Source organism: Lissotriton helveticus, chromosome 5_1, assembly GCF_964261635.1.
Source record: "Lissotriton helveticus chromosome 5_1, aLisHel1.1, whole genome shotgun sequence".
In the NCBI taxonomy this organism is placed as follows: Eukaryota; Metazoa; Chordata; class Amphibia; order Caudata; family Salamandridae; genus Lissotriton; species Lissotriton helveticus.
In genome coordinates this window covers 1,260,416,444-1,260,431,695 of record NC_136065.1, presented here as the reverse complement: position 1 = coordinate 1,260,431,695, position 15,252 = coordinate 1,260,416,444, and the positions used below count along the sequence as shown (strand labels likewise).

The following is a 15,252-nucleotide window of genomic DNA, read 5'->3' as shown; positions in this document are numbered from 1 at the left end:
GGCACAGACTCCCCTGTGGCCATTCCCGACGCTGCTCTCATGCATGAGAGCAGTGTCAGAATTAGCTTGATTGCCCTTGATTTGCACTCCCAGAGAGACTGAGAGTGTCTCTAACCCTGTAATGCAGCTCTGGTTGGAGACCGCTTCAGTGTGCATGCCGGTTTGGCCCAATTGCCCACCCCCAAAGACTTGGCCCGAAAAGAAAAAATACATGATAATAAACACATTTCATTATCGTTTAATTTATAATGTTTTTAGGTTGGTGGTGGGGGTGGGCGGGGCGAAGCTCCTCTGCCATAGTGGGAGAGCCGTGTGATCTTCTGGCTTCTCCCTACGTCTCATTTGCATTTTACTTCTTTGAAAAAAACAAAAGATTAGCACCACATTTTAAACTGTAGCACAACGCAAAGCTGCTTTGCATCACACAATGATACTTTGCATTTTACCTGCTGCATATCGAATGTATCCATTCATCATGGGTTCACAACCATTTCTACTCCACATGCACTATAGCAGGGTACACAGCTGACCAAGTTGCTCAGGGATCTATTATTTGAGCCGGAGGCAACTCTGACTTGGTAGAAACCAAAACCAACCAGGACCCAATTGCTACCACAATACACCAACTACAGAGCAGTAAGGATCTATGCTGTTCGACTCCTTATTGATAAATATGGAGCCAATACAATTAGTCGCCAAGATTGTTGGGCTTGTTCACATACAAAAAGGTAGAATGAATCCAGCGCCCACACCACATACCTCGTAATGACATTGAATAACATTAAAATCATGATCACTAGCATGGATACGGGGAATTTTTTCAAATACTGCCGAATTCATACAACAAATCTTAACATTCAGCCCTTCCAAACACATGTTCATTCACTGGAAGAATCATCATAATCATTGTCTGAACTGACAGCTGGTATGCTTCCACTACATACGATTTTACTACAAATTTAAAGACCACCCTCTCTTGTCATTAGTTCTATTCTATAGATCAGAATATTTCTTCAGATGCAGCCTATTCCAAATGATATGAATTACTTTAGAGGAATGGGCTCTCCACTATATGAATAATCCATTATGTGATCACAATCTAAATGTCTCTCTTCCACAGATGGAGACTGAGGATTTCCAGCTTTGAGTCCAGAGACAACTTTTGAATATATGTTCGGAGCTCTAGTCTAGGGCTTTGTTCTTGAATCTGAGACTTTTAAAACAGATGTGGGCTCCAAATCAGAAATGTATTTAATTACAATTGAACATTAAGGGTCCTTAATAGGCCTGGGTGGAGTTAGCAGAGTTCCATGTAGTAACCCAAACACTCCACTGTTTGTAATGCATAATTCCTTGCGTGCTTAGAAAGCTTCATACAAGGGATTGCAGTTCATGTTGGAATAGGAATGTTGAGGGAGTTTTGAAGACAGAGCAGCAGGAGCTGGATGCTCTAGGGAGTTGTCAAAATAAAGAGCTTTATTTTACCTGATTACAGTCCTCCTCCTCGGAGGATTTCACTACAATTATTGTGACAATGAGTTGGACAACTCCCCAATGAATCCACGATGAAAGGAATTTCCAGGAATCCCCACTCGCCAGACAAGATAGTTGCAGCATCTGGATTTCAAGTTGCAGCTCCCGGGTGATAGTGCTTGTCTCCTGCATCACAGACTGTCCTCAGCAGCATTTGGTGTTGGCTCCCATGCTGATTTTGTTTGAGGTAGGTATTTTCTGTATCAGTCCCGCTCGAGAAACTGTGTTAACTCACTGTTAATGGTGGGTGTGCCTTAGCTCATGTGTAACAGCGTTCCGGTGTGTTTTCGGTGGTACCAGTCCTGCACGCAGGGTTCTCCGTATGTTTCCCTGGCAACAGGAGATGTCTTTAAGCCAGAAGCGGGTGTACAGAGGCACGATTTTGTTTGCAACCGGCAATCTGTTTGCTAATTTATGGTGATGCACACATTTTTAAGTAAGCTGTCAAGGTTATAGGCTTACAAAGCCTGTACGCATTATCCATGCTGACACATACAAATATTCTTTAATTTGAATTTATGGTCTTTTAAAGTTCTCAGTGCATATGCTGTCACCAATGATGTGCACATTTGAAGATTGCATTTCAGTTGGCAAAGAGTGTGTGTACTGTTCTCAGTGATACACACACCTGATATTGTAATTACTGTGTATATTTAATAAAAATGTAGGAGTCAACGAAGAAGCACATAATGTTCATTTTGGCTACACCATGATTTATTGTAATGCATATTACGTTATTGTTCAATGTATATGCACATCTTTGCTTAGTTAGTACTTTTGGTTGGTCAGTAATTTACTCAGTACATATTCAGTTTACTGGTTAAACGTGTTTCATTTGACAGTATATTGGAGAAAGTATATTGTAGAAATTATACATATTCTGGCTGTTCCTCACAATTTTTGGTTAATCCTGGGGATCCTGCAGTTCCATGGGAGGAATGGATTGATTGGTTTTAAATATACATGTTGGCTGCCGGTAATGAAAGAATGGTACAAAAGGGGCTGGTGATGGACGGAGCATCTGAACCAATCAAACACTCACACCCAGTCAAAAGATCTGGGTTTAATCCATCACCGTTCTTTAGCCCAATCTGCCACCCCAGTTCAGACATGGCCATATGCAAATCAGTCTGACCCTGTGCCTCATGGGAACAGTCAGATGCTCCGTCCATCACCACCCCCTTTTGTACCGCTTTTGGCCACCATAAGTGTGGCAGGGTATGCTCAGACGTGAGTCCCTTGCTCACTTTGCCACTGGATTCAAGCAAGCCGGGCTGAATACGGCTGTAATGCCAGAAACCGGTCCTCGGAAGCTTGTTTCCGGTTCAGGGAAGGCATGGCTTGGCAGTTCGGGCTGGACTGTTCCCATGAGGCACAGGGTCAGACTGATTTGCATATGGCCATGTCTGAACTGGGGTGGCAGAGTGGGCTAAAGAACGGTGATGGATTAAACCCAGATCTTTTGACTGGGTGTGAGTGTTTGATTGGTTCAGATGCTCCGTCCATCACCACCCCTTTTGTACCGGTAATGAAAGAATGGCAGATGAGAGGAAACAAGCTATTTTGTTACATTCATTAGGTAAGGAAGGTTTGAGGATCTACCATACTTTACTGTGTAGTCCCTCCGAGGAATAAGGAGACAGTGTATATATATATCACAAAAAATTTAAACAGGGGGTCCCAGGGAGAATATTTAAAGACCTAACACAATTCCATCCCCAACCTAACTTATACACAACAAACAGAAACCGTTGGTCTAGAACAAAAGCAGCTCTTCTCTGACAGCAAAAAACTAAATTTGTGTTGGTCAAAACAAGTCCCTATAAGAAGGACCAAATACCATCAACCCACCGAAGTGGTATGTGTCGTCATCTGGGATGTCCTATCGACTGCAAGGCTTAACGCAGTCCTAGGCTACAAACTTCCCAACACATGGAAAGGTGCAGCTATCAGTCGCTCAAAATTAAAAACCAGTAGGATCCTCTATGTGATGAAACACAGTTGTAAATTTAAGTGGCAATTGATGGAGTTGCAGTGAAAGTGAATAAAGCTGTGAAAAAGTGAATCTTAAGTTTGACTATCAGGACACTCAACAATTTTTATAAACGCTGTCCTGATGTCAACAATAAAAAACGTGTGTATACAGTTTTAACAAAATAACTGTAGGAGGTCAATGTAAATGGCAGGTCTACATGTTTCAGCAGACAGAAAAAATAATCTAGGCTTTCGTAAGGACCTTAACAATTGAAATCGCTACTGCAATCTAATGTGATAAATATGAATAACTAAATATAAGGTCTCAAAAATAGAAACGGTTGATTCGATACAACCTACAGTCACCTGGGTAACTTGAATGTAGTTCGATATCACAGGAGTATTGGACCCATTCCTAAAACACAGAAAAATCATGTTTTAACTTTCAAGACCTCACGTTAAGTAAATTGCTGTCAGAGTAAGACAAACAGCATCTAAACATCACTACATTCATGATGTTGATGCTCCTCAAAATAAGTGATATAGCACTTGGTATATTACATCACTTAAGTGTCATGTTTATCACAACGAGGGTATAAATACACATACCAGTCTTTATGTGGGAGTGCTCCTCACCTCACCTGGCATCCTGCTCAGTATTTGAGGCCCCTCTCTATATTCCAGGTAGACAAAAACATTTTTGAACCTAAAGTCAGAATCCATATTTTCTGAACAATAGTCACCTGTTATGTTAAAAAGAGGAAACAATGTCACGCATCACTCAGGCCCATGGTGATAGACAGGAGGCCATGTTTATGAAGTTATAAAAGAAATCCAAAATTATCTATATGTATATATCCAAAGGTAGTTGGTTACTATCAAAATACAGGACTTTCAATCTCAATTCAGTGGTTGAAAGGACAGGGCCGAGGACACAACAGAGGGAGGAGAAGAGGGCAACACCAAGTACACTAGGACACAGAACCAACGCTCCCTAACACTCGCAGCAGGAGAGGTCAACAGCAAGCAGGGACGAGCATGGATGTGACGACCTAGTGGTGTACTTGAGTTCACGGACTCTTACTGTTGCAGAACATAAAGTTTTAAACAGAGTTTTGGGTTTTGTCCCCACTAACTTAAGTGATCCTTTCCAACTTAGATGCGTATTGGTGAACTTCTTTAGAAAGATAAGTCTTCATTTCTTTTTCAAATCTAGAGAAAGTATGAATGAATGACTGAATGACTACTCATTTGTATAGCGCATGGTTACCCTGAGGCATCCCAGCCCTTCAGTGGTCCAATTCATCCCCGATGATTTAGGGAAATAAAAGGGTTTTCAGCATATTCCTAAACCTAAGATGGTTTCACTCCATCCGAATGGAGTCGGGCAGGCTGTTCCAAAGTTTTGCTGACTGAACAGCAAAACGCCTGCCACCCATACGGCTTCTCCCTATTCTAGGAACTGCCAGTAAGTTCTTATTGCTGGATCTAAGGGTCCTATTAGTTTGATAGGGACGAAACAACGGTTGAATGAGATCAGGTCCTGTCTTGGTTAGGGCTTTATCGACAATGGTCATGGCCTTAAATTAAATCCTTTGTTGTACCGGCAGCCAGTGTAGTTGCCGGAGCGCTGGTTTGGCTGAGGTTCTTCGTGAGATCTGTAGAAGCATCCGGGCTGCACAGTTCTGTACAGTCTGAAGGACCTTAAGTGTCCCCTGTGGAGCCCCTAGGTAGACTGCGTTGGAGTAGTCGAGGCGAGTTAAAATCAGGGCCTGGACTAGTATCCGCCTTGCTTCAAACGGGAGCGGCCCAATGATTTTCCTGAGTGATCTCATCAGGGCGTAGCAAATAGCTGCTACCTTCTGGGCTTGCACCAAAAAATTAAGCACTGGGTCCAGCCACACTCCCAGACTCTTAATTTTTTCTTTTGGGGAGGGAGGTTGGCCCAGAGTATTCGGCCACCAACCGTCCACCGAGGAGGGTGCGTTATACCCTAGCATCATGATCTCCGTCTTTGCTCCGTTAAATTTCAGGAAAGAATCATCCATCCACTCACGGACTCTACTAAGGCAGGAGGAAAGTTTGTCATAGGTCGACATCTGCCCAGAAAGAGTGATGATAAGCTGAGTATCATCAGTGTAGTTCACTAGTTGCACCCCCCCAGGTAACACCACCTCAGCCAATGGTCTGATATATATATTAAATAAGGAATTGGCTGAGGGATGAACCCTGGGGAACGCCACAGTCTAGATGCATAGGAGGGGAAGAGATGGCATCCTCAAATACCGAGAAAGTCCACTCGGAGAGGAAGGATTGTAGCCACCTCTGTGCGGTCCCAGTGATATCCACATCATTCATCCTTTGGGTCAGAATAGAATGGTTAACGGTATCAAAGGCCGCACTGAGATCTAGTAACAGTATGGCCGCGCAACTACCTCCATCAACAATCTTCCTTGCTTCCTCAACTACTGCAATAAGGGCAGTTTCAGTGCCTTGTTTGCACCTGAACTCGGTCTGGGTTGGGTGTAATAAGTTGTTGTTTTCTATATGGCTAGGATCAGCCAATCATCTGGAGGATCCAGCTTAACCAACACTGATCTGAAAAACCCATCCACTTTCAACCTGCCGGCACATCTGCCACCAGACCAAGTTTTGGTGTGTGAAAAAGCAGTGTCTTATGATGTTACAACTCTTTGTGAGACCCAAAGTAAGACTTATCAAAACCTTCCTTTAGTAGAGAAACAAGCTCTTAACACTGTCTTAGACAGCTCGAAAACACAAGGGCTTATCGCCTTCTGACGGTGAATCCTACTTCGAGACTTACTACGGAAATTACAAATCTCGTAGAAGAGGCTAAAACCAAAATTTGGATAACAACACAAGAGGCTAGTTTCTTGATTACAAGCCATGCGGTAATGCCCTACTTCTGCATCCTACCTAAAGTCCACATGGGCCAAAGACCTCCTCCTGGCCGTCCGATTATCTCAGGCATTGGTTCCTTGTTGGAACCTTTATCTACTTTTGTTGACCACTTCTTACGACCTCTGGTTAAATAAATGCTCACTTACCTCCAGGTTACAAAAGATATACTGAGGATACTACCAGATATTGGATTCGATACTGAGACTGCATTTTTAGTCAGTTTCGATGTTGAATCCTTGTATACTTGTATTCCGCAGGAGACTCTCAAGGCAATCACAGGCCTGTTGGACGCCAAAGATCTGGACACTATTACACCGGTACACTTCATCATGGAGTGTGCCAGACTGGCCATGGCAGAAAATGTCTCTAGGTTTGAAGAAAACATCTCTTTGCAAATCTCTGGAACATCAATTGGCAGCATTTTTGTGCTAAGTTTGGCCAATCTATAAGTCCATTTGTTCAAGCAGGAGTGTGTACTCAGCCACAGCAATCCATTCCGGCATCGGATCTTGCTGTGGAAGAGATATATCGACAATATTTTTGTTGTCTGGAGAGGCACGGCCACCATAATCCTTGAATTCCATGCCTGGATTAATACGCAAAATAACTATCTTAAATTCATGGTCGAATATAACAAAACCAGTCTGCCTTTTCTTGATATCCTTATCTGTCCATCACACGGCCGACTAAGGAGTGATCTTTACAGGAAGCCTATGGCTAAGATTCTTTGTTAACCTTCGAGAGTCACCATCCGAAGGAACTCCGAGAAAATCTGCTAGTAGGACAGTTCCTAGGTATTCGTGAAGAACATTGAAACCTGAAACAGGGGTCCCAATCATACTTGGTCCTTTTAAACCAACAAAGAAGAAATTGGCACAGAAGCTGAGATATAAAAGAGCATCCTTATTAACCTCAAATGAGTGAGACTAGGTCACACAGAAGCCTTAGCAACTGAATGAGGCTGTGTGAGGAGTACAAAAAACTGGGGATTTATATATGCTTAGGTTTACATAGTAAGCATAAATGCAAGGGGCAGTCCTGGCTCATGTAAGCATGCAAAATGACTAAGTTGGGCATACAATATCTACTTGCTCAACAAAGTGGGAGGAGAGTTACTTCTCCATACAGCAGCAAAAATAGCCTGACAGTTATACTAGAGAAGCAGGTGCATTCTACTAGCTAGGCCCTTCTGGGCATGTGCAAAGGTGGAAGATGCTGAATATAGTTTGTCTCTAGGCAGATTTCAAGAGCAGTTAACAGAAAGGTAGGACAGAGCACATGGCAAACAAAATGGCTGCCAGAAATACAAAATGGCTTTCACAAAGCGGATAAGATAACTTCTAAATACAGGATGGCTTCAGCTAAATTCTAACCCATTGCTGCCAATTTACGACATTCGTAGGAACTGTTCAGACAAAGACAACTTTTTCCATCATTCGAAAGCATTGTCAGTACAATTGAAGAACCAACAGTATCCAAGACAGTTGGTTAGGCGGGCTCTTAAGAGAGCTTCTAACAATGATTGAGATGCCCTGTTGGAACCTCCAACAGTGAAACCAGTGTTGGAGAGGCTCACCTTCGTCAATACATTTTACATTTAGTGTACTGTCCAATCAGGTATAAAAAAGTGTGCGAAGACACTGGAGAATCCTAAATATAGCTAATGAGACAATACCGACTCCATTTTTATCTTTCAAGAGAGGAGTGAGTCTTCGAGACAGCCTGGTCCACACTAGACCTAAGAACAATTTGGTGGCTCCTTTAAGAACTTTGTGGGACCTACCAGCGGTTCAAGGTCATTTTCCTTGTGGGTAATGCACTTTTTGTCCACAAACTTAACAGACGAAATCAGTGGACATCCGTACTAGTAGACCTTGGCTACTCAGGAAACATACGAACTGCAACACCGAAAAAGTGATCTATATGATCACATGTCCTTGTTCCCTTCATTCTATAGGGATGATGATACACAAGGTTAAAATAAGTATCAACGAGCACAAAAGTACCATCAGGTGCAACAAACAAGCCACAAGACTGACAAATCCCTTTCTTGAATTTAAACACAAGGCAGATGAACTGAGATGGATTGTGTTAGAACAACCTACTATTCCTTTGAATGTCAGTGACATCTCCAGGTTCTTAATGATTAAAGATCAAAGATGGATTTTTAAGCTTAAAAGTGATAGTCAGGGGTTGAAAGATGAAATACCTTGGGTAACATCATAGTGGTTCCCTTTCTAAGATCGAAATATGTATTCACTCTAATCTTGAAAAAACTGTTCCATTACCTACATGTTTGTTTTAACTGGTACCATCGCTTTGAGAGATTGCATTTCATTCCTGCAATTATAAGGAGAGAGCATGGGATGAGTGTGCTTTTTGACAGTGTGTCTTTATGACAACGTTTTTTTGATAACGTATGTTTTTTGACTACGTTTCCTTTTACCATCGGTCTGTGTCATATGCATCTCCATGCACCTCCTGGTTTTGTACAGTGTACTTGTTTCATAGTTACTTTCAATACTCAGGTCTTTTTATATGATTGAAAGTAGATCGTTCAATTATTAGCTATAGACCTTAGTAGATGAGTCTTTATCTTGAAACATTGGATCACAACTTTCAAAACATAATGTTATCAAGTGACCATGTTGTGTTTGCTTTTTAATGAAAGCATTCTTTTTCAATTAAAAACATCTGATTTGGAATTAAAGATCACTATTTGACACTTTAAGACAAAATGAGTAGTTAAATTCGTGAATAGTATTTCTTAAGACACCTTTTTGAATCAACAAAGACACTAGATTTCATTGTTCGAGTGTTTGCTATGATCTGCAAACACTGTCTTTGACAGTTGTTTCAATTGAGCATGTGCTGCCATCACAAAAGGCTAATCTGCAGGTGTGATGTTGTTTGCGGTGTTGTAATACTCAACTACTGTGACCGGTGGGTTTGATATTGTATCACGTCCCTTTAGAATTCATACTAGAGTCACACGGGCAGCCACAATGATGTTGTTGTTGGGCTGACGCGTGGCTTACTCTATTATCAACTAATGCCCTGACTGGGATGAAGTGTACACTTAGATTTGTCTTGCGAGACACTATATTTCTGGGAGCGAGGCAGATTTTCATAAATACCGCCTCCGAAGGGAGGATGTACGATCAACATGAAGTGATCATGTATGGGTGAAGCACAGCCTGTTCAAATGTGCAGCCTATTCATATGCGCTATTTTATTACAAAGGATGGGGTCTGTTTTATTATACTACATATTTCTTGAAGTGAGACACTACACACTTTCATTATTACGGCCTCCGAAGGGAGGATGTGCCACTAACATGAAGGGATTATGCAAGGGTGACGTGCTGCCTTTTCATATGCGCCATTCAACTACGAGGGATGGCATTCTGTTTTGTTTTGTTTTATTTATTTATACTACGTTTCCCAGACATTTCTAGGGGAGCCACTTATGAGCAAGTGCAGCATTTAGATAGCTAGTGATCGACACATGCGCATTCACTTTCTGTAGTTACCCGGGACACTATCATTTTCACGGGTATACTACATTTCCCAGAGTCACTGTGTTTCTGGTTGATGATCCGTTTTTTCTGCGCCACGCATATTGCCAATAGCCACTAGCTGGGGCCAATTAGCAGGGCTAGTATTCACTATTTAAGCCATTATGCCTGTCCATCTGGTTACCTCCCCTTCATGTTGAGTCCAGTCCTGGGTACCGACGGACAGGTAAGGAGTGGATTGCGAGGCTGTCACATTCCCCGTGTATTGTTTAGGTAATAAACTTGTTTTTGTTTAGGGAACAACTTTCCTGTATGTGTTTTTCTTACAGTAGTTTGTCTTGCAGTCGTGTTTCTTTCTCTACAAGTAGCTGATAATGAAGCGCCTATATGTTAAAACGATTTTAACCCTTCTCTTGTGATGATGTAAAGGGGCACTTTTTTGACTCCTTGACTGCAAACTTTTAATGGATCGGTTTGCCATTCATATACGATGAATTGAGGAGTTGGTTTGACATATATTTGAATAATAATAGAATGGATATATCGTTATATTGCTTTATTCTATTCTTTCACAAGTGCTGCGATTTTTCAACCACTGAATTGAAAGTCATGTATTTTGACAGTAACCAACTCCCTTTGGATATATACTTATAGATAATTTTGGATTTCTTTTATAACTTCATAATCATGGGCTCCTGTCTCTCACCATGGGCCTGAGTGATGCGTGACTTTATTTCCTCTTTTTAACATGAAAGGTGACTATTGTTCAGAAAATATGGATTCTGACTTTAGGTCCAAAATATTTTTTGTCTACCTGGAATATAGAGCAGGGCCTCGAATACTGAGCAGGATGCCAGGTGAGGTGAAGAGCACTCCTGCATAAAGACAGGTAAGTGTATTTATACCCTTGTTGTGATAAGAATGGCACTTAAGTGATGTAATATACCAAGGGCTATTTCACTTAGTTTGAGGAGCATCAATGTCATGAATGTAGTGATGTTTAGATGCTGTTTGTCTTACTTTGACAGCAATTTACTTACGTGAGGTCATGACAGTTAAAATATGATTTTTCTACATTTTAGGAATCGGTCCAATACTCCTGTGATATCGAACTACATTCAAGTTACACAGGTGACTGTAGGTTGAATCGAACCAACTGTTTCTATTTTTGAGACCTTATATTTAGTTGTTCACATTTATCACATTAGATTGCAGTAGCAATTTCAATTGTTAAGGTCCTGCCAAAAGCCTAGATTATTTTATCTGTCGGCTGAAACATGTAGACCTGCCATTTACATTGCCCTCCTACAGTTATTTTTTTAAAACTGTATGTGCACTGTTTTTATTGTTGGCATCAGGACAGCGTTTATTACAATTGTTGAGTGCCCTGATAGTCAATTTTAAGATTCACTTTTTCACCGCTTTATTCACTTGCCCTGCAACTTCCATCAATTCCCACTCACATTTACAACGGTGTTTCATCACATAGAGGATCTTAGTGGTTTTTAATTTTGAACCACTAATGGCAGCACCTTTCCATGTGTTGGGAAGTTTTAAGCCTAGGACTTTGTTAAGCCTTGCAGTCGATAGGACATCCCAGATGATGACACATACCACTTCGGTGGGTTGATGGGATTTAGTCCTTCTTATAGGGACTTGATTTGATCAACACTCATTTAGTTTTTTGCTCTCATAGAAGAGCTAATTTTGTTCTAGACCAACGATTTCTGTTTGTTGTGTATAAGTGTGTTGTTATATGCACAAATTATGAAACAACCTGATTTGTACTTTGGGAACAAGACTAATGATATTTTAGAACACTCCTAGTTTAATTTCACCTGTACAAAAAAGTGATGAATATATTGATATGTTTGTGACTGTGTTCAGAGCATTAATGGTGAATTGCGCTTTCGCAGGAAATAAAAATGTATGTATTTTGTTTACAAAGGAGTGCCTGTGTAAGATGTGGTAATATAAATCAATGGGCCAAATCTGCAAGAAATGTAACCTTTTTACGTTGTAAGAAAGTGGGTCAATATGCATGAGTTTATAAAGGGTCAGGATCTAAGAGATGGCAAAGAACATGGTAACAGTGGCGAATTATAAGTTGATCAGATTTTATGTGTGTTGAACGTGGATTCTGGTAAAGATTCTAATTAGTTAGATGACCGATTATTATTGTCACCACTTATTGATCTCGACCAGGACAGATTGTTGACTGTGAGAGAAATTAAATGTGCAATAGGAATTGATGGAAATCCCTTTCCTATGCTTGTGGATTCGGGAGCCAGATATACTATCATTTCTAAAGACAATTTTCAAAAGTGTAATCCCTTTAAAGATAAATTAGTGCACAAACATGATGTTAAACTGAAGTCATACAGTGGTTAATTGGTGAAGTTATTAGGATTTTTTGTTGTAGCAGTCTTATAGAAAAACAAATACATTTCTGGTAGGGTATACGTCACTAGAAAATGGGCACCTTTGTTTGGCCTTATTCATCAATCTGCTATGGACATACATTTGCATCCGGGTGCAGACAAACAAGGTAATGGTGGGCACTATGGTTCAAGAAAAGGATATTGCAAAAGCATTTTTAGAGGTTTTTACTGATAAATTGGGCAAATTAAAAGGTTTCTAACATCAAATAGTACAGAATTTGTCATTGGCAGTGAGGGCTGATGTTAAAGCTGATATAAAAAAAACTGTTGAGGCTGACATCATTGAAGATACAGAATCATCAGATTGAGTTGCACCCATTGTGGTGTTTAGGAAACCAAATCAATCTATTAGATCATGTGTTGATCTTCGCGATTTAAACAATATTTAAAGTTGATAGATATCCATTGCCTAACATAAATTAAAATATTGTCACAGTAGGTAAAAATAAATGTTTGTGAATTATTGATTTATCAGCGCTTATCATCAGATCGAGTTTCATGATGCCTTTAAACATTTGATGTCTTTTATCACACTGTTCGATGATTACAAATTTAAACAGATGCCATTTGGTTTGGCATCTGCATCTTCGGATTTCCATTGACTGATGCAAAGGATTTTTGGGGATATGATTTTGATTTGTGGCAGGGATGAACAAGAGCAAGCTGTGAAATTTAAAGGGGTTTTGGAAAGGCTTTGGTGTAATAGACAGTCAAACAGGAGAAGTGCAAGTTGAGAGTTAGCAGTGTTACTTACTTGGGTCACATTATTAATGCCAATGGTGTTGAACCTCGTGAAAAGCTGGTAAATAACATAGTCAATACCAAAGCTACTGATAACAAGGATGATTTGAAATCTTATTGGGGTCATTGGATTTTATGCCAAGTTTGTAGCAAACTTCACTGATAAGAAGTGTATGAGGTGTATACTCAAGAAATCATGTAAGTTTGGATCGGATGAGTTGTGTAAAAAAATAATTCAATATGATTAAATCAGAAATTTCCAATGCACCCTACTTTTGTAGTTTTGACATATCATTTAAAACTATGATTTCAACTGATATGGACTAGGAGCGGTGCTGTCACAAGTACAAAATGGTGAAGAAGTTGTCATAACATATGTTTCATGCACATTCTCTGATGCAGAACAACAGTATTCTATAATAGAAAGGGAGGCCCTGGCAGGTTTTTGGCAGACAGATATTTCAGCACATTTTATGGGGCATACCATTTGTAATAAGAACTGATTTTTTCTACTAAGGGATCAGGCATTATGTCACTGAGAATTTCCAGGTGGCTGTCAAATTTACACAAATGCAATTTTACCATTCATTTTGTGTCAGGTACCAATAATGTATTTGCTGATTCATTATCTAGATTCAAGACAATGCCTGAATATAACATGCACTCTGGAGATGTTTTACAGCAATTTGGATGGGATGCCATTGTGGAGTGTTTTTATGGAAAATATGTTGCTGCAAAGGAATGGTTGGATGCTGTGAATGATGATGAGGAATTGATGAAGTTGTGTAAGTACATTAGAGAGGGCTGATCTTCTGATGTTTCAGGCATAAGCAGGTATGTAGAGGTCAAGGATAAATTGTGTGCGGATAAATGGGGTGTGAGAAGATGTGGTAAGCTCATTGTGGAGTGTGGTCACCAATGTCTTCTAGGTAGGAGTGAGACACAATGCAGGTTAAGAGAATTGTTTTGGTGGGCAGGCATGGATAAGGATGTTGAAAGTGTTTTTAAGGACTGTGGGTTGTGTGGTAGCAGTGATAAAATCTTGAAAACGTATACCTCTTCAGCCAGTTGGTTATTCTTGGAGTGCCTGGTCAGAGCTGGCCATGGACCTAATGGGTCCCATTGATGTGTTGGGTAATCACAATAGATTTGTGATGGTCATGGTGGATTACTATACAAAATGGTTTGACATAGAATTTATGGGGAGCAGTGATGAGCATATTGGTTATACAATTTATGGAGAAAGCATTTATCCGTGAAGGATAGCCTGATGAGGTTGTATCGGACAAAGGACCTCAGTCTTGTTACCAAAATTTGGAGGCATATTTGGGTCAAAGAAATATTAAGCATTGCAAGACTGCGTGGTACAATCCCAAAGCCAATGGTCTTGTAGAGAGAGTAAACAGGATTGTAAAGGAGACCATACAGATGGCTGTGGCAAATGGTAAAGGAATAGTGCAACATCCCAATCAGATGATGTGGGCTTATGGAACAAGCGTACATTGTACCACGAATTGTCCCTTGTAAATTATTAAGAAATAGAAAGCCAAAATTGGCAGTGTCTATGGGATCAGGTCGCTGGAGTGTGGATATAAATGTAGGAGCACTTCTAAGAAGGTAGGTGAAAACAAGCAAGGTATAAGAATTATTTTGATGGAAGGTGTAGGGCCAAGGAATTAGAAGTGTCTTGTGGTCAAAGGGTTAAGATTAAGTTGCCATTGTGTGTAAGAAAAGGTAAATCTGTGTTCTCCAATCCCAAGGTGGTAAAAAGGATTGGAAGAAATTACGTTGAGTTGAGTGATGGATCTAGGTGGAATAAAAGCAGGCTGGTCAAAGTGGTCCATGAACGCATGAAAGAGGTTGATGATCGTGTAATAGGGGATGTGCAAATGAGGTGCAGAGAAACAATTTTGGGTACAAGTCAGGAAACATTTACCAATGGATTCAGGGGAAAAAAGCAATGTAAAATTTCCTGGAAAATAAAGAGATTTTGTGTTCAATGGATGTCTTGCTTGTTATGAATATACAGGTTCTTATCCAATACTAAGTGCCTTGTTGAAAATATGCAATCTTGTAATAGTTATTGCACCAACTGGTGCACTGTGTTTTCTTTGTTATATTTAT

General features: G+C 40.3%; 1 protein-coding gene across 1 annotated transcript in view; it reads left to right on the top strand.

Moving 5' to 3' along the window:
* Positions 1 to 10,044: 10,044 nt before the first annotated feature.
* Positions 10,045 to 15,252, top strand: part of LOC144753574 (olfactory receptor 6N2-like) — a 53,741-nt gene continuing 48,533 nt past the window's right edge. Inside the window, exon 1 of the mRNA XM_078641217.1 lies at positions 10,045 to 10,172. The gene's annotated coding sequence lies outside the window, so the exon portion shown is untranslated. The remainder of the gene's footprint in view (positions 10,173 to 15,252) is intronic.